General features: G+C 45.8%; 1 long non-coding RNA gene across 1 annotated transcript in view; it reads right to left on the bottom strand.

Annotated features, from left to right (window-relative positions):
• LOC123351082 overlaps positions 1-25,707 on the bottom strand; it is a 136,264-nt gene that overhangs the window by 88,978 nt on the left and 21,579 nt on the right. The window contains exon 2 of the long non-coding RNA XR_006573918.1: positions 23,483-23,606. This is a non-coding gene — a long non-coding RNA (uncharacterized LOC123351082). The remainder of the gene's footprint in view (positions 1-23,482; positions 23,607-25,707) is intronic.

The raw sequence follows: 25,707 nt of genomic DNA, 5'->3' as shown, positions 1-25,707 counted from the left end.
AGGACCGAGTTCTTACTGCAGGACTAGCCACTCATATGGCTGTAACCTAAGGATCAGGGGGCTCATGGAGATGTATGTAATTCCTGCCACACAGGGGACAGTTGTCAGCTCGGGCTGCAGTGAATAGTTACTTTAGTAGTGTCTGAATCTAGGGGGTTGTAGGTCACGGTTCCTTGTTTAGATTAGATAGCCCCCTCCGATGGTGTTTGCTACCTAATGGGAGTCTATGGTACTGGTTCTAGCCCCAATTCTGCACATTTACCCATGCTAAGTAATATTTACTCAGGCGAGTGGTCCCCTTGACTTCAAACAATTTTGGGGAGCAGAATATAGAAACAAGTGCATTCAGTGGGAATACTTGCATGAGCAAGTGCTACTCAGCTAAAGTAAGGCTGGCAGAATTGGGTTCACCGCACATTGGTGCGTTCCAGAGGCATAGGATGCATTCATGAAATCTGGAGCCTAATAGTAACTCTTAATTACAGGGTAACTGCTCTGCACATGCACAGCAGCTGCTCTTTAAACCTTGGTATCCTGCTGGAAGCTTGACAATCTCCAGGCAATAGGTAAAATGTCACTTACAAAAATAAAGTCACCTGGTTAAAGGACACCCAACCCATTAGGAGCTAATAAATATTGTGGGGAGACCTTCGGAAAGTTCAGAGGTTTGATCTAAACAAGCTCAAACATTCAGATGCTCCTCTGATCTTTCTCCAAAGGGCAGGAACAACTGAAAATACTGAGGGAGAAATTATTCCAACATTTTTCCAACCTCAAAAATGATTCTGGTCAAGTTTTAGGCAAAGGTTCAGGTCAGTTGTGAGCCCCAGGAACAGCTCATCTCTCTGGCTTTAGCTGGAGTTAGAAGTCAGGTGTATGTCTATTCGTTTCACTTTTAGTTGGTTCACTTTTGGTAGGGAGAAGATTATTTGGTCTCTGCTGGCCATAGAGAAATCAGTTAAAGAACTAGGATTATTGGGGGAAGATATTGCTCAATGGTTTTGCTGCACTCCTTTTGGCTTAGAATACAAAGGCAAAGAGAAGGAAAGGGCCTCTCTTATCTCAAGGGGACAGAGGAAATCTGAAAGGCTTCTCCTCATCCCAGAAGGGTCAAAAGTACATTCAGTGACCCTTTGACTTTGTGTGCATTTGTGTCCAGAGCAAAATGAGTGAGTGCATTCTGGGAGCTGAAAGGCAGAGGAGTTAGAGAAAGAGCTGACTGAGGACTGGGCTACATTTAAAATTTATCTTGACCTAGCTACATAGCGCAGGGATGTGAAAAATCCACACTCCTGATGATGTAGTTAGGCTGACAACCCACAGTGTAGACGCAGCTAGGTCACCGGAACACCGCTTCCATCGCCCTAGCTACCATTGCTCCGACACTGAGGCAAACTCCCCTTCCCTCAGCGTAGGCTGCATCTACACTACGAGGTTCTGGCGGCATAACTACAGCCCGGTGGCTGGGCGGGGATGTTCCCACGGCATAGATGTGGCTGAGTCTGGGAAGCAGCACGGGCTCTCTGAAGGGCATGAGAGAGGTTTGCCTCAGGCAGCGTGCGGGTGGGAAGGCAGGTTTGCCAGCACAGGAGCCAGGAGGGACAGGCCGTGGGCACTCACTGCAGTAGTTTTCTTTTCCCTGCACGTGTGGGTTATATTTTAAATGAAAGTATGTGACAATCAGTGACAGTGCTGGAAGCTGCCAGGCGCCCACCCACTGCCTGTGCCACACATTGCGAGCAGGCGCTGCAGGGGCTCCAGCACTAGGTCGTCCAGGGCTGACCCTCAGTGGCTCCCTGGCCTGAGGAATAACAAAGATAAAATAACTAGGGCTGCCAGAGCTGAACAGTGCAGCTCCCCACGGCACACAGGCTTTAAACAAGGAACCGGTCCCTTGTCCCCAAGGGCAGGCCAGTTCCAGGCTAGGACAGCAGGCATCTTCAGCCCAGTGCCACGGGCATCCCTCCAAGCCACCCCTCTCACAGAGGAGCCGTGCGCTGGCCTGCAGATCCTCGCAGCCAGAGTCCTTGTGTCCATCCTGTTCAGATCCCTGTCGTCAGGCTGCTTCCGAGCCTCTGCCTGTCACAGCTACAGCTACCTCCTGAGCCACCCTCTGCACTCTGGAGCCTATGGGATCCCCTGCTGGCTGGGTGCCATGACCCGGCTGCCCAGCAATGGGATCATTACGGTATCACTGGTCCATCTCATCAGTCCGAGCTGGGGGGTCCCAGACCCAGGTCATAGGTGATGGCAGGTTAGTGAAAGAGAAAGTGTTTCTCAAACGTGCTCTTTTAAACTGAGTGTCTGTGATGTTTCGCTTTGCATGCAGACTCTGCCGTCAGTTCAGCACAGTAATAATAACAAAGAACTGAAAAAGAAATTCTAAGAAATTGTTCTGAAAGATCATTAGCAGCCTGATTCCTCACTCAGCTTCCTAGCCCGCGGACTCAGCTCCAGCTCAGAGGAGCATGTCATGTGCCTATTACAAACCTCAAACACAACGTACCACCCAGAGAAAGTCCCAGCTCTCCTTGGATTTTATATCTTAGCTGAACGTTGTTTATTCAGAGGCACTTTCCTTGTCAACAGACAGAATTAAACCAAAACCCTGCCCACGGGAGGCTGAACAGTAACGAGTCCTTCCTGCCCTGGGATGGCCGTCGTATTCTAGACAAACTCCACCCACGGCACAAGGCGAAGGCTCCTCTGGTGATGGGTATTGGTAACTATTTGCATTGCAGTAGTGTGCCCCAGTCCTGCTGGGCTCTGGGACACCAGTGCACTGGGTCTTCAAGGACAGAATAAAATACCCCGCCTGCCTTGAGCATCTCCCAATCCCAACCGAGCCGAAGACAAAGGGCTGATGAGAGTAGAATCATTATCCCCACTTTAGAGATGGGGCGGTGGGGCACGGAGAGGTTCAGTGCCCTTCCCTGTGGGAGCTGGGAATTCAGCACAGCTCTCCTTAGTCACCGTCAGACCAGCCTTCCTCTCTGCAGCCAAAGCCTGCTGCCCTCACGCAGGCGAAACCCTCCTGACCTCAGTGGGCATTGCCTGATAAAAGAAGGAGTTTGGCCTGTGTCTTAGGCACCCACACCCCTTCTCCCTGGTGCCCACAAGGTCGGGCGAGGAGGGGTCTCTTCCCCTATACTTACGAGGTTCACTTAAAATATTTCCATTTTTTAACGGTTGGATTCCACGCTGCGAGCTGAGTTCAGGATTCTGTTTCCTGTCGGTGTCGCTGACCTCCTAGTGCTGAATTCACCCTGTGCACGCTGCCTCTCCCAGCACGGCAAGAAGTGTGCCAGGAGCCGAGGGGGACACAAGGACAAGCCACTTAGTAGCCTTGGGAAAAACAGATTTTTTGTTTACCTTTTATATACATTTCCCATTTCTCTGTTTATGATGAAACTTCTGGCCGGCTTTCGTGCTGCCAGAGGAAAGTCCAAGGAGAGGAGAATCTTTCACAGGGAATTCTGAGTCAGTGTTTAAGATGCCCTCCTTAGCCCTGCAGCAATGGTCCCACGGATAACTTGCTTTGCTCCTTGTGTGTGAAGCCTTAAACAGCCCTTGAATAAAGCAGCAGAAAAGCTTCATTTACAACTTCTGCATTTTGATTTTATTTTTTTTTGCCTCAAGTTGTGAGCGTTGCTGTTGGGAAGCGGCAGCAGCGCAGGGCGATTTGGTGTGATTATTATTTATTGTTCGTACGGTGGTAGCACCTGGGGGCCCAGCCACAGACCAGGACCCTACAGAACCAGAGAAACGTGGGGCTGGAAGGACCCTGAGAGGTCACCAAGTCCAGCCCCCTGCTCTCAGGCAGGACAAGTAAACCCAGACCAGCCCTGACAGGGGTTTGTCCAACTTGTTCTTAAACCTCCAGGGATGGCGGTTCCACCACCTGCCTTGGAAGCCTGTTCCAGAGCTGAACTGTCCTTACAGTTAGAAAGATTTTTCCTCATCTCTGACCTAAATCTTCCTTGCTGCACATTAAGCCTATGACTTATTGTTCAATTTCAGTGGCTATGGAGAACAATTGATCCCTGTGCTCTTTATAACGGCCTTTAACATATTTGAAGACTCTTCTCGGGTCCCCCTCAGTCTTCTTTTGTCAAGAAAAAATGTGTCCAATTTTTTTAAACTTTTCTCACAGGTCAGGGTTTCTAAACCTGTTATCATTTGTGTTGCTCTCCTCTGGCCTCTCTTCACCTTGTCCACATCTTTCTTCAAGTGTGGCCCCCAGAACTGGACACGGTGCCCAGCTGAGGCCTCGCCAGCGCTGAGTAGAGCAGGACAATTATTCCCGTGTGTTATGTAGGACACAATTGTGCTAGGCACTGTACAAACACCGAACAAAAATATTGCCCCTGCCCAAAGGAGTTCAGACGAGATGGGAGAAGGCTACAGCTGGGCGGTTGGTGTGCGGAGACACTGCCTATCAGGCTGACCAGAGCGTCTCATTGTTTCTTGGTGCTCCCTCTCTAACTGCTGTCAAGTTTTTTGTAGGCATCAAAGCACAGAGGAGCTTTGAGGAAGGAGCTGAAGTTGGATACGGAAGTAGCAACATCATAGGGTGACATGAAGTGCAATTCCCATTCATGCATCAGAAAGTGACCTCAGTGAGCTGTGCACCTGCTAATGGCAGACTTCTGGTCTGCTCTGGCTGCCACCCTGAGACATCAGTCTGTTTGCTCCCTTTCGGAGGGACAAGCTGGCAGCCAGGGACTAGGACGGGCCCTTTGGAAGCCAGAGGCTTTGGTGCAGGCTATCAGATTACAGACCAATGTCCAGGATGTCTGGGAGTCCCTATCAGGGAAGGTGGGTTCATCTGAGATAGTGCAGGACACAGCTCCAGAGGCTGGAGGTTGTGACTGAACAAAGGGCTTCAGATTCCAAGTGTAGCATCTTTCTCTAGACAAAATTCATCTGATTTTTTTCAGTTATTGACAGTCACATTCTCTAAGACATCTGCACCTTTTCCAGCCCTTCTACAGCTAAAACAAAGTTCAGTTTGGTGTAAAAGGAATTACACGTACCCCACACGGAGATCCCATTGTGTGAATTAGAGAGATGTTAGACTAAAAGACAAGGCACAGCCCAACACAAATGCGTTTGTCTATGCTCCACACCAGTCTTCACTGCCAGTTTATGCTTCAGGCAGCAAAAACAGAAACCTCCTGGCACATTTGGATGATACTCAAAACTTCCAACAGTAATATTGTAATTACAGACTGTGCCTTGAGCCAGCTCCGTGCACGACTGTCGGTGTACGAGCCAGTGCCGCCAGGTGTGAGCACTACATCGGACACAGGGCTGGTGTTTCTCAGAGAGCAGATTGTCTTCTCTGTAATTGCCCGGTTTGGAGATAACAGTGCTGCTCTCCCAGCTCCAGAGCAGCCTGACCATTTCAACCCGGGAGCGCAGCTAGCCACAGAAAACACAGCTTTGAAGGAAACGTGAAATGCTGCAGGCAGGGAGGTGCCATTTTCCCAGAACAAATGGCGTCTCTGTGACTGCCTGCAGACTGTCTCTCAGATGAAGCTATAGCAATTCCTGTTTCTCTGCTGTGGAAAGCTGCAGTAGCTAGTGTTTTCTGGAGATTTCACCAGCAGCCAGAAAACTCTGCCATTTCTCTGATTCTTCATTATGCCCCTATCACCCCTCCCTTTTTCCTTCCTTCCTTCAAATAATCCCATTTATCTCACAGCGAAATCCTTCTCACAGGCACCCCAACTGGTCTTGCTGGAGAGCGATGGGACCGCTGACAAGTCATCAGAGCTGAGTGCACTGCCATCACTGAGAGCTCTTGGTGCCTCTGCACCTTCATATGCGGCTGGGAAATCAAACAAGCAGGACTATGAATGCAGCAGGAAAGCAGAAACAAACATTCAGAGCAGAATGTGGAGGTGCTGATCTGGCCCAAGGGTACCTGACAAAAGGAACCTGAAAGCTGGAACCTGAAGTGTCAACATCCGGGAGCTGAGAAACCTGTATCATGGGGGCAATCCGTTTAGTGCACAAACAGCCACAGGGCTACTCGAGACCTGCTTTAATCTAGAGACAGACCCAAAACAGCACTCGCGATCCAAACAACAAAACGTTCAGGAAGTTCCAGTCCAAATCTGTATCCGAGCCTTGGCCCAGGCCTTTACTGCGACTACGATACTAACGTGGTGATGTCTTGAATGTTGTCTAGGCACTTCCTCTCGCAGGCGGGCAGAGGCCTGGGACTGGCAGCGGTTGTCCAGGAACTGGACAGGAACAACTGATTGCATTTTAATTGCAGGCTCAATCCAAGTCTGTGAGGAGAAACAGGATATGGGCCAAAAGGCTGCTACAGTAGGTGAGGAGCCAAGAAGGGTTTGGTGCCAGAGTTAGACGCTTTGGCAAATTACCCAGTATAGTTCTAATGGTTAGACTCTCTTATAGCACGGTCTCTGAACATTGGCTTCTGACTGCCCTAGCTTATAACAAATTGTAATCACCCTCATGCTACTAAGGGTCACAATGGTTGGTGCCCAACGTAACACAATAATTGCTAAGGAGGAGCCGGTGCTCTTTGGCGATCATCCTCAGCATTGCACGCTACAATACACATGGAATTGCAACATAGGTCACTGTGCTGCAGGTACCTCAGGGGAACTGGAAAAACAGTTTTTCCTATTTCAGGTTTATAAAATGGTCTTAGATTTAAAGACATTTTGTAGCTTTCCTATGAGAAGAAACTCACACTAAACCCTCTAGTGAGCAATTTCTCAGACCCTTGTAAAGAAAAGGTACCCACAAGAGAGCATCACTCTTCTGAGTGTTTGGGGAACCCATTGACACTATTCAGACCATAATAATAAGCTCTGATTTATCACTTATTCAAAAATAGAATGAATTTAGATAAAATCCATGAGCAGAAAGAAAATATGACTGGCTGGAGTGTGACTTGGCTTATTGGGTTTTTATAGATCTTATACAAAATGGGAAACAAACAAATAGTTCTCATCACTTAGCTAAAGAAATCGTTGAGTTCTCCAGTCTCTTCTGCACATCCAGACACAGGCAGATAAATTAAAGGTGTCCCTTTTACGAGTTTGTCCCTAGGAACAAACTTGTTGCATTATTATCTCGTGCTGCAGCACTTGTCATACCAGGAGGAGGCATCAGACTGAAATATACTTCAGGATGCTGTAATGATCCTCCGGGATCCAGGACAGATCCCTCCACGTCAGGCCCATCCCACACAAAACAAGAGAGGTGACAAGCCCCGCTCAAATCCAGCCCACTGAGAAGAGGCTATAAATTCAAGTGAATAAAGGAAGGGAAAGCATGAGCAGCTGTGGAGGAGAAGGAGGGGCCTCAGGCAAAATTTATGTCTGTCAACTGGTGGTCTATTTCCCTGATACCATTTCCTTGTATACAGATAAGGAGTTATCTTAAATGACCATGTCTTTTTCAATTTGTACTTAACAGTCAGTCCCATTTTCCTTATACGATACTATCACAGCAGGATGAAAAATGCATTACAATAATCCCTGAGGATCTTCATATATCAATATCAAATGGTCTGAAATTGACCTGTTATAAAAACCAGCCTTTCAACTCAGAAAAAAACTTAAATCAAAAATAGCAAATTTTAGAGCTTGCAGTATGCTCCATAACCCAAATACTCCAGGACAAAAAACCGCCTCTCCAGAACATGATATGAAAACAAACGCTCAACATCTATTAGAAAAAAGTACCTGTATTATTGATACATCTGTTTTATGTTTGCTACACCTCAGCTGATGGGACCTCAGAGGAATACTAATCCACAGAGTGGGATTAATGTGTTAGCGGCCAAATTAAGTAGATCTTCCTGCTTCTCAGGCTTGTGGTTTAACTATCTGGCCTGCTCTGCAGTGCAAAGGTGGTTGACGAAGGGGATTTCTTGGGCTTTATATGCCAGGACGGGGGCAGCGGGTCCTTTTCCCAGTTGGCATGAGACCGTGGGGAGAGTTGTAGCCAAGCAGACTGGCCAGCAGAAGGGAAAACAGGGTTCATTTTTATGGAAGGATATTTGTGGCTTTTGCAGTGAATATGAAAGGGTCTGTGGAGACTTGAGCCTTCCTCGTGTGACTGAAAAGTGAAAGCTGGGGCACCTGCATCTTCAGAACTGACATTCCGCCATCTGGACCTAGCCCTGGGCCGTTAACCTTGTCTCTGTTCCAGCATCCCTGAGACACACTGACACACAGGGAGGACATCCAGCAACGGGAAGATGTAGGGATAACCATGCTGGCCTAGATGCTACCTGCCAAGTCCCTCATCACTGAAGGTGCAATGAGCACCGAAGAGATGGAGAGAAAACTGCAACCCCCTTAATGCTTTCTGAAACTTTACAAGGAAAAATACACATGCCCCCATGCTTGTTATTAGAAACAGTGTGAACCTCTCAGTGTTCCTGTGTATTCTGGTAGTTACAGAGGCAACTCGGGCGACAGCTGGTCGGGTTTCTCTCTCACTAGCCAGGCCATAGCCAATGAGGAGATGGGCCTGAGCCTGGGCTAGTGTCATATGTTCATCGATTATAAAGCCAGAAGGGACCATCGTGATCATCTAGTCTGACCGCCTGCATAACACAAACCATGGGACTTCCTCAGTGAATTCCTGTCTGAACCAGAGCAGATCTTTTAGACAAACATCCAGTATTAATTCTAAAATTTCCAGTGAAGCTGAATCCATCACAGCCTCTTGGTAAATTGTTCCAGTGGGTAATTACCCTCCACCAGAGATGCTGCCTCCATGCAGCACATGTTTCCAATACGTCGAAATACTGCAGCATCAGATCACTTTACTCTGCCTAATTGTTTGTACAAATTTCCCCCCTAACTTTGACAGCCGGTCAGAGACTGAGCCACCCAGACTAGATCTAAAGATGCAGAAATACCTGGACAGATTTTAATCAGGATAAGATGTTCTTTGTTGAGTGTTACCGGCCCACCATCAGGCAGTGGTTTGGAACACGAGTGCAAAGGGTGAAGAAAAGGGCATCTCCAGATAGATAATATCTGCAGCAAAAAGCAGCCTGCATCAGAGATGGGTCTGAGTCAAAACCCCAGAATTCAAACTAGCCTAACCTTTGAGGGAGTTTGGATCTGGGGGAGGTGCAACCTGGTTCCTAGCTCCATAATGGTCTCAAACCAGACCTCAGCCCCCTCCCCTCCAAACCTATGGCAAGTTCAAATCTGGATCTAGACTTTGTAGCTTGGCCTGCACCTACGGCTGCCTGAGTTTACATTGAGGAATGAGTATTGACAATAGACAGAGGTCACATTAAAAGTCTGCATTTCCCAAGAGTTACTGCACTGGTATCTGCAGTACCACAGTTACTCCCTATTCTCAAAGTAGTTCTGTTTGTGGGAACTGCAACAACAGTTGACACCTCTGCATTTACTACTGCAGTGAAGCCTCATTCTGTCAGGGTACTTGGGGAACAGGCAGAACAGGGACAGGTGCAGACTGATAATGAAATCAAATACCAAAATAATAATATTGAGCCGGCAGGAATTATGGGGCACTTTGCCCAGAATTCTGGGGATACTCTTCCTTTCTTTTAATTATACATGTATATTCCTGGGGCTCTTCTGTGCAGCAGGATAAACTGGGGGAATCACCTGGATTACGACATTTATGCAACATGAACCTCAGTGAATTCTGCCCCAGCAATGTTCTTGACTCTGCTAATTCCGATCCTCAGACACCTGCTGAATTCTCTCTCTCTGCCAAGAAGGGGGAAAAGAAACCAGAAGCAAACATGCCACACTCCATATGGTCGCAAGACTCCATTTACCAGTCTCAAACCTCCCATCCCTCTGAGAAAACAGCACCATTCTGAGGGAAAGGATCAACAGCTACTAGGAATGACTCCAGTCTCACTTCCTGCAGAACAAACCCCCAGATGAAAAGTGCTATATTCGTGCAAAGTATTATTACTTTCTAGGGTGTGCCCAATCGTGCTATGTTCCTCCCCATCCTGCACCAGCTGATATGGGATCCTGAAGGAGAGTCTGCCAAAGAGGAGGCATGGGTGTGAATCTCTGGCATGTTTCTTGAGGGAAGATTGCCAGCTTTAAGTGGATTGCATGAGAGAAGAGTACCCGGCCACTTCATCATTTTAAATGAGGCCAGAATCTGAGATGAGACACACAGGAGGACATAAGTAATGCCAGAACAGAGCCCTTCATTAATTAATCAACAGGAGTATGAGCTGCAGGCTTTACATTTGCCACTGCTAAATGCATGTTTAAAAGCCCTATAATAACCTGTATTCATAATATATTCAGAGCATTCTGCCTTGCTCTTGGAGTGCATGAGATGTGACACCACCTACCTGCTGCAACATGCAATTAAAATTAAGAAGCAGTTCAGACTGTGATGAATATGAAGTGCAATTCTGCGCAGCAATATCACCTGGTGGATCAATCTAATTGTTGTCATGGCATCTGCAATGCCAGAGTTCAAGCTGAATGTGTGTGTTCATTACAAATCCTGGTTTTACTAGGATTTCTCCCTGGGTGTTCTGTACTCATTCTCTCTGGCTGATGCTTGACAGTACTTTATATGGCTCTCAGCATATCTCTTTTGTTAAATAACACTTAACATTGGATAAGCCATTTTTAAATCAAGAAACAGTCTGTTTTTTTGGTTTTTCTTTTTCTTTCATTAAGAGCAAGCCAAGGTCCATAAGCAAATATTTACATGCATTTGTGCACCATATGCTATTAGCATAAGTGAACACGCACACTCATGCACAAATGGCTATTTAGATACCTACACATTTGCATATGCAAATACTTTGTTTGCATTCAAAATGTATCTTACAAAAAATGGACATCTAAAGTGAAGTTACTGGACATGTACCAGAGTGATGTATCCGGTGATAATGGGTTTGCCATTGCTGTGTACAATTGTAGTAAATTATATCATTATTGATTTCATTTGGTGACCCCTAGTTCTTGTGTTATGAGAAGTAATAAACAACACTTCCTTATCTATTTTCTCCACACCAGTCATGATTTTATAGACTTCAATCATATCCCCCCTTAGTCGTCTCTTTTCCAAGCTGAAAAGTCCCAGTCTTGTTAATCTCTCCTCATAGGGAAGCCGCACCATGGAAATGGTTCTGATGTCACAACTATGATGTCTTCACTGCAGGATCATGTGGGAGGAGAAGCTGGGCTGGGGATGAGCACCTCTTAAAAAGAACTACAGTGAAAACAGAGGAAAAAGACAATCCTGGGCAGAGCAAATTGCTTTTTGTCTCCGTGGTCTGAAGACCCATTGAAGCCAATGGGAATCATTCCTTATATAGCAACAGGTGGTTTGTATCTAGTCTGCCCACCTCAAACAGGCCTTGTTAAAGTTACAGTTTCCTTTTTCCGATACTTTGTGTGTGTTTAGCTGGCAGTTTCTCAGCCTATCGAATATCTTTTTCTCTTTAACCCTTTGGCATCCTGATGAATGCAGACTCGTTCAGCATTTGCTACCACACTAGGAAGTCATGCTGGGAAATCCCAGCTTCTGACATCAGCTAAGTTTTATGGCAAAAAGCGATCCCACTTTCAGGCAGATTTCCACTAATGAGTAAAGATTTGGCAACCATATGCTGTCCCCATCACCTCTCCTGATCACTGCTTGTTCCTTCCACCTCCTTCACCATACTGGGAAAGAGGCATGATAAATGTCTGTACTGCTTCAATATTATATTAGGCCTGGTAAGCTAGCCCATGTTAAATAAAAGACACTAAAAAATAACAGCAGGATATCAAACTTAATTACTTCTTTAACACTGTGCTCTCTAGTTTGATGGATCAACCTCCTGGACATTGGAGATGGGAGATTATAGCCCTCAAAGTGCTTAAAATGAATGGGATACATGTGATGCAGTTCTACATATACAAACATTCGCTTTGTTATACACACACACTGACATGTCAAGCATTTACGTTGAAATGCTTGAGGTATCCACATGCAGTAGGACGTTCCTGAGAAGATCTATCCCTGAAATGCCCCTTGATTTAGTGCAATTGTTCTCTCTATATACATGTTCGCAGTCAGAACAAGTGGTCCTTAAGAAGCAGGGGCGGCTCTAGGTATTTTGCCACCCCAAGCATGGCAGGCAGGCTGCCTTCGGCGGCTTGCCTGCGGGAGGTCCCCGGTCCCGCGGATTCGGCGGCACGCCTGCGGGAGGTCCCCGGTCCCGCGGATTCGGCGGCACGCCTGTGGGAGGTCCGCCTAAGCCGCGGGACCAGCAGACCCTCTGCAGGCATGCCACTGAAGGCGACCTGCCTGCCACCCTCGCGGCAACCGGCAGAGCGCCCCCCCGTGGCTTGCCGCCCCAGGCACGTGCTTGGCGTGCTGGTGCCTGGAGCCGCCCCTGTTAAGAAGTGAGTCTCAGAAATGCAATCCTAGGAGACTCCGGAGACAGGGTACCACGGGCACTACAGAGGTGCTTTTCCTTTGTTATTCAGATAACAAGACACAGGCATTGTTTGCATTTCTCTATATGTTGCTAGGGTGTTAGCTCTCCTATTTTCATTGATTCATAGATTCCAAAGCCAGAAAGGACCACTGTCATCATCTACTCTGACCTCCAATTAGGGTGACTGTCCCGATAAAATTGGGACTGTCCCGATTTTGAGGAGTTTGTCCCGTGTCCTGACCTGAGTACAATCGGGACGCCATTTGTCCCGATATTTTGTTTCTTGGTCTTCGGCGGCAATTCGGAGGACAGTCCTTCAGTTGCTGACAGTCTTCAGCGGTATTTTGGCGGCAAGGTTTAGTACCCGCCGCCGAAATACCGCCGAAGACCGTCTATGACTGAAGGACTCTCTGCCGAATTGCCACCAAAGTCCCGGATGGGTGAGTGTAAAAAAAAAAAGCACCCCCTGCGGCGGTCCTGATATTTTCCCCGTAACATCTGGTCACCCTACCTCCAATATAACACAGGCTGTGTAACTTCCCCAAAATAATTCCTAGAGCAGATCTTTCAGAAAAACATTCAATCCTGATTTCAAAATTATCAGTGATGGAGACCCATATAGATATTTCAACTCAATAGATTGAGCAATCTGAGTCTATCAAAGAAAAGGTTAAGGGGGGGTTGCCTGAGCTCCTTGAGTCTATCACTATAAGGCAGGTTTGCTAAGCCTTTGATCTTTCTTGTGGCTCTTTTCTGAACCCTCTCTAATTTATCCACATCCTTCTTGAATTGAGGACACCAGAACTGGACACAGGATTCCAGCAGCAGTCGCACCAGTGCTGAATACAGAGGTAAAATAACTTATCTACTCCTACTCGAGATACCCCCGTTTATGCATCCCAGGATTGCATTAGGTCTTTTGCCAGTGTCACACTGGGAGCTCACATTCAGCAGATTATCCAGGGAAGCATTGACTCTGAAAAGGATTTGGGGATTGTGGTGGCTAGAGTCCCCCGTTCTATAAGCATGGCCGACATTCTTTGTTCCTAGATGCACATTTCCATTTAGCCACATTAAAACACATATTATGTGCTTGCGCCCCATTTACTAAGTGATCCAGTTCACTCTGTATCAGTGACCTGTCCTGTTCATTATTTACCACTCCCCTATGTTTTCTTACAGATCACTGATAAAAATGTGAAATAACAGAGGGCCAAGCACTGATCTGGCAGGACCCCACTGGAAACACCCCCCGGATGGAAACATCCCCCGGATGACAATTCCCCATTTACAGTTACATTTTGAGACCTATTAGACAGTTTTTAATCAATTTAGTGTGTGCCATGTTACTTTTATATAAATCTAGTCTTTTTAATTAAAACGTCATGTGGTACCAAGTTAAACACCTTACAGAAGTCTATTACATCAATACTATTACCTTTAGCAACCAAACTTGTAATCTCATCCAAAAAAAAATCAAGTTAATTTAATGGGATCTATTTTCCATAAACCCATATTGATTGGCATTCATTAATAAAGAACTAAAGGAGAGTTATATAATTAAGTACTGTATAAGCCAGTCCATTATCTTCCCAAGGATCGATGTCAGGAAGACTGACCTATAATTACCCAGGTCACCCCTTATTAAAAATTGGTACAACATTAGCTTTTTTCCAGTCTTCTGGAACTTCCCCAGTTCTCCAAAACTTATTAAAAATCAACATTAATGATACACTGGGCTCCTCAGCCAGCTCTTTTAAAACTCTTGGATGAACCTCCTGATTTAAAAATACCTAACTTGAGTAACTTCTGTTTAACCTCCTCCAGAGATACTAGTGGAATGAAAGAGTGTTATTATTACCATATGGTAAAACTATATAATTTGTTTTTCCCTAAATACAGAACAGAAATATTTGTTGAAAACATCCTGCCTTATCTGCATTATTACTGATAATTCCATATTTTCATCTGGTAATGGATCAATACCATTGTTAGGATTCTGTTTGTTGCTAATATGTTAAAAAAACCCTCTTTCCATGATATAATTTTCTCCAACTGCCTTCACTTCCCCTCTAACCAGGTCAGTTTTTTAACCAGTTGTGATATTGTGCCTTTTTCTGGGCATCAAGCAAGGAGTTATTAAATGATTCCCAATTATCATTACATTTTTCTGACTAAATTCTTCCTCCTAGATGATTTGACTCATAATTGTTTTCAGCTTTGTGAAACTGGCCCTATTAAATCACCAAGTATATATATTACTAGCCTGGACTTTATTCTATTTGCACCTTATAAATGTGATCAAGTCATGGTCCCTTGTACCTGAGCTACTATTAACTTTTAGCTCTGTGATCAGTTCCTCTTTATCTGTTAGGACAAGTTCTAATAAATCATTTCCTTACTCAAAAAGTGTTGCAGTCAACATGGGGGAATTGTCATCTATAACATGTAGAAATTCCAAGGATGTCTTAGTACTGGCAGTGTGCGACCTCCAGCAGATGTCAGTCAAATTGAAGTCCCCCATGATCATGCAATTTTTTCCTATACATTGTAGCTAGGTACATAAAGAGACAGTCGTCCTATTCCCTAGTGTCATTTGTTGGCCTGTAGTAGACACCAACTGCTACCCCATCTTGTGCTTTATATGTCAGAACATGGATCCATACACATTCAAGATCATTTTCTTCTGAGTTATCTGTGATTTGGAAACAGATAATGCCATTTTTGACATTGAGTACCACTCCCCCTTCCCTTTTGCCTACTCAATCCTTCCTAAATAGGTTATAACCATTGATTTTAACATTCCAATTGTGTGAATCATCCCCACAGGTTTCAGTAATACCAACTAGATTGAATTTATGCTCATAAGTGAGCAATTCCAATTCCTCTTGTTTGTTACCCAGGCTCCTAGCATTGGTGTATAGGTAATACAAAAATTTCTGCTCTTCATGTCCTTTGGTTCCTTGAGTAATTCTGTTCTCACCATCTCAATTTTGTGCTGAGTGCTGATCTCTTTTCTCTTTTTACCCTCCCCTTTTGTTATTAGTTTGACCCTGTCTTGACTATTCTAGCCAGCCCGTCTCTAAGGAGATTGTTCCCTCTTTTGATGAGGCAGAGGCCATCCAAATTGTACAGCCCCCTTTCTGCATAGAAGGTGGACCAATGTTCCATAAAACCTCCACCCTATGCCACTTACCTAGCCAGCAATTCACTTCCAGAAACTTCTGCCTTCTGAGTTTCTTTGCTCATGGGACAGGAAGGGTCTCAGAGAAAATCGCTTTGATATTCTTCATCTTCAGCATACATCCAAGTTCCCTGAAGTCACCTGCTATCACTGAGATATCCCAGGATGTAGTGTCATTAGTGCTGATATGAACCATCAAATACTTATACCTATAGGCTACACCAGTGGATCCTTGCCCATCAACTTCAGAAGCCTATCCAAATCTTACAGTGACATCTTGAGTCCTGGGTCTGGGAAGATAGCACACTGTCCTGTTGTCTGTCTGTCCCTTGAAAAATGTTTTTTCTGAGTATCTTGGAGGGTTGGAAATCTCTTTGTGAGCAAGATGGGTTTTCTGACGAGCTGGGCCCAGCTGCCATCCACTTGTGTCCTGCACAGCTCTCTCTTCCCTTGCACCTGCTGGATTGTGAGAGGTACCCTCCAATGTTTCTACATTGGAGACTTTGTATTGATTGGAAACTTCTAGCTGTGTGGAATCCCTCACAGTCCTTTTCTCTCAGGTGGCCACAGTCAGCCCATTCTCATTGGTCTACAGCCATGTAAAATGCTGCCATGACCTTCTGGAGGTTACAAACAACAGGCCTCCTCCTCTCTGACTTCCTTTCTCTCCAACTCCTTTGTGGCCAGCTCCTGTCTTCCTTGAACCTGGTGTTTCCCGAACGTGGCTGTTTCCCGAACGTGGCTGTCTAGGATTTCCTCAGCGTCTCTGATTCTCAGTAACATCTCAACATCTTCCCCCTCCAATCCAAGAATCTTTTCCTCCAGTGCAGTCCCCAATTTTCACTTCATGCTCAGGAAATCCCTTCTATCTACAAGCAGGAAAGAGAACATGGCACATCTGTTGCAGTTTGCCTCCACTGTTTCATCACTGGCCATCTTGATATCACATGTAGGGCTGCACCTGGAAGGAAAGCATCTCACGCTCCCTCTCTAAACTCCCCTGTTTGCTGCCTCTGTTCGTGGCTCTCAAGTTCACCCAGCAAGTGATGTTTTATACCAAGTCTTCACTGCTTAGCTCAGCTCAGCTCACCCCTCACTCCCAGCAAGTGATTAACCACCCAGAGCCTTCAAACAGCTGGAGCCCTTGGATCCTACATAGCATCATATCATATTTTATGATGGAGACAATGCATTTTGCTGGTCGGGGTTAGTGTCTTTTTATTTTATATATAAAATGCATAAGGAGAGGTGTAGCTGGAGGTTGTTATTACATATGTATGTGTTTGTATGTATACATTTAATTATTTATCCTTTTAAAAGGAGCTAACGAGACTGCCTATCTGAATGCAGTATTCTGCTTCTGGTCTCTTCAGATTGTAAATTCTTCAGGCAGGGATTGTGCCTTCCTTTATGCCAGTACATTCTGGGTGCTACTGTAAAATTAACAATCATTTGGAGGAAGGGTTATCTTTTCCCTTTTGTGCCACAGCAGCTTGGTTCCTCGTCCCATGCTCCCTTGTCTGTCACACAGACATGTTTGATTGGTGGTTTTCAAAGTTGTATTATCTTTTTCAGCAGCTCCAGATACACTGGATTCCAAGCTGTGAACCCCAGCATCTGGCTGATTTCAATGAGGAGAAATAACCCACACGCAGACTCTGTGACCCCAGTCCTGCAGGCATGTTCGTGTGGGTGCCTGAAGGAGCCGAAGCTGCCCAGTATCTTTCTATACATAAGAAAAGAGGAACGTTGACAGTGGCGCCTATACGCCAAGGAAGGTGCATTCATACACTTTGTACAACCCTGATGGCCAATGAAAAGTCTGAGGAAATGCTAGTAAGCAGTGTAGAACAAGAGTGCGTTTTTCATATAAGGATATAGTAAAACGTTAAGTGCTGACAATAACGCCATGCTCGCTGCAGACTACCCCTGTGCAATGCTTCTTAGTCACTAGGCTGGCTGGTATGTGGAGCAGCCACGCATCATGCGGAAAGGGTTAAAAGAAAATGTTTTACTAAAAGAAGTCTTTCTACAAGTATAAAAAAAGCAAAATGATTGTAAATTCCACCAGGGGAATTCTGCCATGAATATGCTTCACCTTTCGCAGAATCTCCCGCCCTGCCTCAGAGGATAACTGACCTTTGGAGAAAAATAATGAAAAGAAGAAATTCCTTGGAGAAAATAATGTGGCCAGGCCTCAGTAATGAGATCTGCTCCCTTTATGTTGCTATGACAACCACAGTCATTTTATAATACAAAATACATGAATGGGAAAGAGGGCCATCTCCTCTAACCGGAGTCAGCTGTTCAGCACCCGTTAGCCTCTTGCACACTCTCCATAGGATGGTAACAGGTTTGATTGGATTTGTGTTCTGCTCCATTTCACATTAGTTCACATCTGACCAAGGGATCCTACTTGTCTGAAGGATTTAATTACTGCCCAATTACTTGCTTTGGGAAAGCTCTGGGCTCTGCGAAGTTTGGGGAAGGGAATCTGCCCTCGTGCCCTGGGCGGAGGCAGGTTTTGGCAGCCTCCCTTCACAGAGCCTGTCTGAGCTGGGCCAGGAACAGAAGGCCCAGTCCTGCTTTCTACATGTACCGTTGTCTTCCCCCAATTCCCTCCCCACTGCGTGTTGCTTTTAGTCACTAGGCCTTCTCTAAACCACATGCTGCAGGATCGTTAGGGCAGGACCTTGTCTTTTCATAGACCATAAGAGAGCACCGGGATCATCTGACCTGAGCTCCTGAATAACACAGGACGTAGAATTCACCCCCTGGGTCCTGGGTCAAGCCCATCAGTTCTGGCTGACCTACATGTACCTCTTATGACGACACCCAATCCTGATTTAAAGACTCCATGGGAGGGAGGCTCCACCACACCCCTAGTTACCTTACTCCATCCTTCCTCCGCATTAGAAATGTGTGCCTTCTTTCAACCTGTGCTCCCAAGATAAGCCGGGGAGGAACGTGTTAGCAGAGTCATGGGCGGGTGATGACAAGCTAAGGCAAGCAGTCCTAGGGTGACGTCATGGCCATGTTGACATCAATGGTAATTTTGCCACTGACTTCAAATGAAGCCAGGATTCCTCCTGTTGTCTCTGCAATGCAGCTTGCTCCCGCTGTCACCTCTTGGACCCCTGGGCACACCCTGAGTTCCCTGGGGGGTTATTTGTATATATTTCACGCAACTCACAGGCAGTTACAAGCTGTCTCCCAAGCAGCACAAGAAGTTCAGCTGCAGGAGGTAGCCAAAACGGCTATGTGATAAAATATGGAAATATATTCCAGTGTAAAGCTCCCCATGTTGTGTGGCCGCTGTTTTTACTCCTGCTAATTAGCCTCCTCACCCACCTCAGCTGCAGGGCTGAAGAGAGGGCTTGGGCCTGGATTTCCCAGCATTTGCCAATATTGTGATAAGGACATTGACTCTGGGGATGGACTGGAATTCAAGCTGGCAGCTGCCCTATCTCAGCTGAGCAGCCAGGACAGGAAGGACCAGTAGTCAGAGTTCTGCACCTCCCTACATACGTCCATGTTCCACTGTCCTCCAGTACTCAACTTTTGCACTTGCCTTTGATAACTGAGTGTAGCAAATACTCAGAGAATATGATGAAGGGTGGGGTGACATTATCTACTTATCTACAACAAAGCTAAAAAGATTTTTAGGTCCAGCTGGATTTGGACCATCTGTATGCAGAAGGCTCAGGAACAACTGTTTCCAGCACTAACATTGAATTTAAACTCCTCTCTGATTCTGATATGAGGCACATCTTGCTGTCACAAGGTTCACACTTAGAGAAGGCATCAAATACCAATGCAAAGGCTAATTTCAATCCTTTTTTGTGCAAATATTCAGTATTATGGAGGAGTAATAAATCTGGGAAACCACGGGAAAGATATTTAAAAGGACATACAAATTCTGGTCACACATCAGCAATTAGGAATCCCAAGAAGGGAAGAGAGCACCTGTCTTGGCCTTCATTGAATATTATTCTCAATTAGATTATTCATCATACACACAAGACAATTTCTCCATTCAAGCTTCCTCAGACATGTTCAAATTACATCATATCCGCGAAACAAAGAGATGGAAGTTATCACAACCTGTCTCTGAATAAAGCATTATTAAGCCTATAAATGGTGCTGTCTGAAACCTGCTAAAGTGCAGGGGCCTGACAGATACTGTACGTAGCTGAATTGTACAGGCATGTGACTCGCTGGATGATGTCTTTCTAAGCAGCCTGCATAAAAATGAATCACATTCACATCCAACTTGTGATTCCGAGGCTTTCCAAATAGCCACCATGAATATGGAATGGGAAGCAGATGCTGCCTGTCTCAGACATGCTGAGGGTATCACATCCATGTGTGGAAGCCAGTGTGCTGAAATACAGCAAGGGGAGTGATCCCGAGAGTGTTTCAGCTCCTGCCTGAATGGGAACTTGAAATCTTATGTGGGAATCTGCCTTCCCCATGACATTGGCAGCCCCCTGTCCAGACAAAGCCTCAGGGGACAGCCAGATTTTTGGATGCTGACCTGTCCTGTACCTTAAGAGCTTAGCCTATTGCTGGTCCTTACTTGAGAGAGACAGTGTCTGCTCATTCCTGGGCTTACACAGACATAGATGGGACAGAGGGCTGCTTGCTTGTAGCACCATCATTCTGAGGAACTCCCAGTTCTTTCCAAAGATGAGAGACTGGCGCAGGACAAGCTCACTGGGAGGCAGGGAAGGCGTTCTCCTCATTGTACTGCTGGGGCAGCTCACGCAGTGATGGTATGTGGCTTATTTACACAAATGACAGAAGGGTCCCTACTTGAGTTCATTCTCACTGATGCCCATCACAGCAGGCAGTGGGATGGCCAGTTGTTTCCTAATCAGTCACCGTTTGACAGAGGAGTCTGAAGGAACCAGAGCTAAAGTCATTCATCATCTTGGGGACTGTTCGGCAGTTTTCTTCAGTAATGAAAGGGAGGAAAGTGGTTAATTTCACCTGCAATTTGAAAATGAAGAGGCCTGTGCCAGACAGCCTGGCTGGGATACACGCCATTTAGGGCAGTGGCACATGGACAGGTCAGGCCATTCAGGCCTACGGGGGATTGTGGAAGTGACGCCCATACTAGAGTACCTTCCATGGAGGCTGACTGGGGCCCACTCATGTCAGGCAAAAGCTGGGGTACACGCCAGTCAGGTGACTCTCTAGGCAGTAATGGCTGGTCATTTGAGATGACTTATAAGATTTAACTCTGTAAATGGCACTTTAAATTGTGAACTGATCTGAGTGACACATCTTAGTAATGAAGCTTCTTCTCAGGGCTTCTTGGTATATGTAGTGGCATAAATATACGGCTCATAGAAACTAGACAAAGCCTCAATTTCCACACATGACCGATGATTTTGAGTGCCTCAGCTTTTGGGTGCCCAAACTCTCGAGGAATCTGATTTCCAGACTTCCAAAAAATCAGGCCTCCACAAGGTGTCTCAGGTTGGGCACTGAGACTCACTCTGAATGGAAAAGACTGCGCTAAGGAGAGTCCTCTTTTCTAGCTTCATTGCTACACACGTCAGCTAAGGAAATCCAATGTATTTATTAAGTATTCCCTATACAAATTATACAATACAGTCCAATGTATTTATGCCTCTTAACCTATCTAGGTTTTTACATGGCACCTATGTTCCTGGTGTCTAAGCCTACCACAAAAGGCTCCAGAGAGGCAATTCCATATAATTCAAGCAGACTGTGACTAGATGTTGGACAAGATCAAGCCACAAAACTACCATTCACGACTTGGCTTATTAGCGTAGATCCTTCTGTCTTATTGCATGCAGAGAGCATTCTTAGATGGACAGTTTAGATGGTGGATAATACCACCATTGTCACGCAGGCCTGTACCTGGGTGCCAACCTCAACTCCAGCTTTCTCTAGATCCTTGACCATTCCAGATCTTGCCACTTCTTCCTGAGCAACACCTCTACGATACGGCCTTTCCTTTCCATCCACACAGCTAAACTCTCGGTCAGGCCCTCATCGTCTCACATCTCTACTACTGCAACATCCTCTTCTCTGTCCTACAAAAATGCAATCTTGTCCATTCAGAGTGCTGCTGCAGAGATCATTCTCCTGGCTCATCACTATGACCACGTCACCCCTCTCTTTGCATCCCTCACTGGCTTCCCCTTCGCCATCACCTCAAACTCAAACGTCTTGTCTTTACTTTCAAGGCTCTTCACAGCTTATCCCCACCTGACTGATCACATGCTCTCACAATGTCGACTCCCGCTTCTGATCAGCCAATGAGTCCAGCCTCCATCACCCACTTGCTAAATTGTCAGACACGTGCCTTCATGAGTTATCCCCTCCTGCCCTTCCCTGCAGGCATCTGCAAGCTACCTCCATACGCACCTTCAAATCCCTCCTTCAAACTCTCCTTGGCCATCATGCCTACAAAGAACTTGAAAACAACCAGCCAGTGGCCTTCTGTGACCACTGCCTAGTGCACTGACCAGTGTGTCTTTGTTTCCTGGTGCTCCCCTGCTCCATCTGCTGGGTCTTGTCTTTAGATTGTAAACTCTTTAGAGCAGAAGCCGTTGCTTTGTTCTGGGCTTTACAGCACCTTGCACAATGGGGCTCTACTCCATGATGGGAGCTCTTAGACGCTATCACAATATACAAAAATGCGACTCCAGAGACTAATGATAATAGATATTGTAGACTGAAATCCTACCTATCAGTGCTGACATACTTCCCCACCATGCAGCGTTCTGTGATCAATTCCCCCTCTCCACTGGAAGAAATCAGAAGAAAAGACACATTTCCAGAAACAGGCCTTGAAATGGGGCATGGAGTCTTTTAAATCATCCAGGCCTCTCCCTGATTTAAGAAGGCATTTGGAAGAACATGGCTGTAATAAGAAGTCATGTTGACGGCCACCAAAGAGGCTTTCTAAATCACTCATGCTCTCTGTCAATCTGCCCTGCTGAATTTCCCAAAGCTGCTCATTTCTGAGATGAAATTAAAATAAATTTCCAGTTGAGTAATAATGACCAAGGCTCAACAGAGACTTGTCCTTCCCCACCACAACTCACCCTGGGAAAAGATACAATGAGAAATGATCATGAGATCAGAGCATGTTATTCTTTAAGGAGAACCATTTCTTTCTCATGGTTGTTCATCCTGCCAGCCCATTTCCTGCATTGCCATTGGGGTGTAATGTTTCTATGTAATATGTAAACCACTTTCTGTGTCTTCAGAACTATTTCTTCTTTTACTCAGACTTCATCTTTATGCCAGTCACTCAAAAATTTACCTTTCCCCTTGTGACCTGTCTCTATCAGTCCAATCCCATGTCTTGGCCTGTCTCTGGCATCTCCCAATGACGTATCACCATCAACTTGAATGTAACATGTAACAAAAATGAACGCCTGATTTTTCATCTCAAGCTCTCCCCACTCATCCAGATCCTCCTCTTACGCCTTGATTATACGGCCCTTCTGTTCTCTGAGCCTCCCCCACTCCATCTGCCCCCTTACAGTCCATACAAAACAGCTGCTGTCTTTGAGGACTGCCACTCTGACCGTGTCACCTCCTCCTTTGAGTCTCCACATTTTCCACTGGACCAAGTTCATGTTTCTTGATCTCATTTCAAGGATCTTCACAGTTCCTCTCCCTTGTCTCTTATTGCATCCCCGGCCCCCACCGCCACTCTGCAATGATGGCAGTTTACCGGCTTTTCCCATACATGTCTCACCATTTCCTTCCACACCATGCCATGTGCGTGGAACGTGCTCCCTGCCCTGAGCCGCAAGGACTTTACTCTCACCACCTTCAAATCCTCCCTCGAGACCCACCTCTGCCTTGTCAGTCTGTGTAATGAGATGGTCAGCGCTTCAGGGCAGAGCTGTCTCTTCCTAGGCATCTGTACATGGCCTCGCCCAGTGGAGGTCCAATCCAGATTGGGGCCTTTGGGCATGACTGCAATACAAATTATAAAGAAATCATTTTATTGGCTGGCCTGAAGACAAGAGCCTATAAACCAGAGTCACAGCCCCTCTTTTCACCCAGAATAGGCTTCAAAACAATGCACACGCTATCGGCAATGCTGAGACTCTACAAGGAAGCTTCTTCTTCCATAGGCTGGCTTTCTGCCCAGTATCTAAGGTCTTCAGGGAAGTATAATTCTGTGTGGAGACTTTGTAAACCCAGAGGATTATCTGGGCTTCAGTTTCAGAGCAAGAACTTTGTGTGTGGCTGCTAATCTCATAGACACGCTTTCCTGATTTCTTCCACTAAAAAGATTTTTATTTTTAATTGTGACCACTGTGGTTCATAGCTTAATTATCATATTTCTTGCATTTCTAGTGATCATTTCACCTTCTGCCAACTTCCCAACCATCTTCTGAACTAAGTGTGCAGCATGGACAGGGTTCCTGGGAAAGAGCAGCTTAGGTTCATCAGAGCACAGAGGAGTTTACAGAGCACAGATTGCGTCCTCTGCCTCCCACACACAACCAGACTTCCCAAGAAAAGGGAGCAGGAGCTGTAGGCCATCAGGCTGAGGCATATCTTCTGTCTGTGATATTGAAAGGTGGTGGACAGGAAGGCATATGAAATGTTCTGCTGGCTGGAGACCCAGAAAGAGGATACAAGTGGCTATCCAGAATGGGGAGCAGGACTGTGATCAAAATCGCCTCACACTTTGAAAACGTCAGACGGGCTGGAGAACTTTTAGAACCTTGATTTTCAGAGTTCTTGGGGCTTGTTTAAGATTTCTTATCCTCAAGAAATACTTGGAAACCTAGATTCCGAATAGGCCATTTTTTTAACACCGACAGGCATACATAATAAAATCCCCCCTCCTCCCTTTCCATTGCCTTGCTGTCCTGACCGGAGCATGTTGTAATCACTGAGCTGTAGGCACAGAAACTTTTGTAAAGCAGGCTCTGAATGAGATGTGATATGATTGATGGATCTATTTGAAGGCTGGCTGAATTTGGGTGGATTTCAAAAAACAGTTTTATTTTTAAGAAAGAAAGAAAGAAAGAAAATTCATTTCTTGGTTACTTTCAGGTTAGAACAATTATGGCCACTTGAGTCTTGAATTCACCCTTTGTTTATTTTCTTAGGCCTGATCTACACTAGTCGGTTATTTTGGACTTAGCCGAGTTAATTCGAAAAAAAAAATGATTCCGTCCACACGACCAAACTGTTTTTTTCGATTTAAAGGGCTCTTTAATCTGATTTCTGTACTCCACCTCGGCAAGTGGAGTAGCGCTTAAATCGAGATTGCAATCCTGGGTTAAAGGTATTGTGGATGCAATTCGAAATTATTGGCCTCTGGGAGCTATCCCAGAATGCTCCCTTGTGACCACTCTGGACAACACTCTCAGAGGTCCCCGGTCCTGCGAATTTGGCGGCAGCCTGCGGGAGGTCCGCCGAAGCCGCGGGACCAGCAGACCCTCCGCAGGCATGCCGCCGAAGGCAGCCCGCCTGCCACCCTCGCGGAGACCGGCAGAGCGCTCCCCATGGCTTGCCGCCCCAAGCACGCACTTGGCGTGCTGGTGCCTGGAGCCACCCCTGTGTTTAGGTGACTGGGTCTGAAAATTCCGCCCTCCCCCACCACCACCACCTGCTCAGAGTTTCAGAGAGTTTGCTGGTTTAAATCACCTGTTCAAAATGATTTTTACACTCAACTCTAAGTTTTAAATTATTTTTTCTTTTAAAATCAAATTAAAATGATGAAGAAGCATCAGATGCTCTATGCTATTTTCTGAAGAGACGCCCTGTTCCTGTCCATGCTGCACTTGGCCAAAGGCAATGGTACTACTCCACATTTACACCAGCACATCTGAGGACAGAATCCAGCGCCCAGTCTCTTGGGTAACTATATACTTAGGCAGTTTTTAAAATGCATATTATTGAGTTGATGGATAGGACTGGCTCATTCTCCAAGCTGCTCTGCTCTATCCATTACATATGTATTCATTAATTTTTTACAGCATATTATTGAGGCAATAGACAGGAACACATCCAAATGGACCTCACTGTCTATGTGGAATTCCTTACTTAAGAGACA

The sequence above is a fragment of the Mauremys mutica genome, chromosome 16, assembly GCF_020497125.1.
Source record: "Mauremys mutica isolate MM-2020 ecotype Southern chromosome 16, ASM2049712v1, whole genome shotgun sequence".
Taxonomy (NCBI): domain Eukaryota; kingdom Metazoa; phylum Chordata; order Testudines; family Geoemydidae; genus Mauremys; species Mauremys mutica.
This window is presented reverse-complemented; position numbering and strand designations above follow the sequence as displayed.